The following is a 2,102-nucleotide window of genomic DNA, read 5'->3' as shown; positions in this document are numbered from 1 at the left end:
AGTGATAGGTCTATCCTTATTTTATATCTCTTTGTTACTTAACCTTGGCAGGTTTTGTTTTTCTAGAAGTGTACCTATTTTATCTAGGCAATCCAATTTGGTGGTGTACAATTGTTCATCGTACTACTTTAATATCCTTTTTTAATTTCTGTAGATTCAATAGTAATACCCCACCTTCATTTTTTATTTTGGTAATTGGAGTCTTTTGTTTTTTTCTCAGTCCATCTAGCTAAAGGACAACTAATTTTGTTGGTCATTTTGAAGAATCAACTTTTGTTAAATTAATTTTCTCTATTGTTTTTCCTATTTTGTTAATCTATCCTCTAATACTTATTATGTTCTTTCTTCTTCTATCTCTGAGTTTAGTTTGTTTGTTTTCCCCCCTAGCTCCTCACATTGTGAAGTTAGATTATTTCAGATTTTTCTTTTTTTTTTAATTTTTAACAAATGTAAGCATTTATAGCTATATACTTCCCTCTTAACACTGAAGTCACTATGTGTATGCATTTTTGTATGTTTTGTTTTTATTTTCATTAATCTCTAAATATTTTCTGATTTCTCTTGTGGTTTCTTCTTTGACCATTGGTTGTTTAACAATGTGTCAATAAATTTTGACATATTTGTGAATTTTCCAGTTTTACTTCTATTATTGATTTCTAATTTCATTCTGGCATGGTCAGAAAACATACTTTGATATTTATCTTTTAAAATATATTGGGACTTAACTTGGGCTAACATATGGTCTATAGGGGTTCATGCTCCATGTGAACTTGAGAAGAAAAAGTATGCACGTATGTATGCTGGGTAGTGTCCTGTATATGTCTACAACATCTAGGTCATTTGTTATGTTGTCTAGTTCCTTTATTTTTAAATTTTTTGCTTATCTTTCTATTTGTTCTACCAAGTTTTGAGAGTTGGATGTTGAAGTCTACAGCTATTATTGTAGAACTATGTATTTCTCCTCTCAATTCTGCCAATTTTTGCTTTATATTTTTGATGACCTTTTATTAAGTGTATGACTGTTTACAATGTTACATTTTCTTGTTGTATGAAAACTTTTATTAATACATAGTGTCTGCCTTTGTCTCATGTAAATCTCTAATGTGTCTGATACTAGTATGTAAAGCCATTCCTGCCCTTTTTGGTTACTCTTCGCATGTAAATCTGTTTTGTCCTTTCACTTTGAACCCATTTGTGTCTTTGAATCGAAAGTGAGCATCTTGTAGACGGCATACAGTTGAATTATATGTTGTTGTCCATTCTGCTAATCTCTGTCTTTTGGTTGCAGAGTTTAATCTATTTACATCATGATAATAAGGTAGGACTTACTTGTGCTATGTTGCTAATTGTTTTCTATATCCCCTATATATGTTTTGGCCCTCATTTCCTGTATTTCTGTCTTCTTTTCTATTTATTTGATTTTTGTAGTAAAACGCTTAAATTCTCTTCTCACTTCTTTTTTTTTTTTTGTATATTATATAGCTATTTTCTTTGTGGTTACCATGGGGATTTACATGTAACATCTTAAAGTTATAACAACCTATATTTATAACAGTTTAACTTATATAGCATATAAAAGCTCTGCTCCTTTACAGCTCCATCTTACCCTCTTTCAGTTGTTGATGTCAGCAAATTACATGTTTATGTATTATGTGCCTCAAAACAAACTAATTATTCTTTTAAATGCATTAATCTCTTAAATTATGTGAAAAACAAAATGTAGAGTTACAAATAAACTTGAAGTAATACTAGTTTTTAGACTAACAGTATTTTTAAAAAAATCTGTTAGCTCTTAAATCATGAAGAATTAAAATTGAGTTAAAAGTCGATGTTACAATGATACTAGATTTTATAATATTCATATATTTACCTTCACTGAGATTTTTTTTTTAACATAGCTTCAACGTACCGTCTAGTGTTTTTTCATACATGCACAATGCCCTTGAACATTTATTCTAGTGCAGGTCTGGTGGTAACACATTCTCTCAGGTTTTCTTTATCTGGGAATGTCTTAATTTCTCTCTCACTTTCAAAGGACACTTCTGACAGATACAGGATTCTTGGTTGACATTGTTGTTATTCTTTTAGCACTTTAAATATAT

Source organism: Mandrillus leucophaeus, unplaced genomic scaffold, assembly GCF_000951045.1.
Source record: "Mandrillus leucophaeus isolate KB7577 unplaced genomic scaffold, Mleu.le_1.0 Scaffold1027, whole genome shotgun sequence".
NCBI lineage: Eukaryota > Metazoa > Chordata > Mammalia > Primates > Cercopithecidae > Mandrillus > Mandrillus leucophaeus.
Note: the sequence above shows the minus strand (reverse complement) of the source record.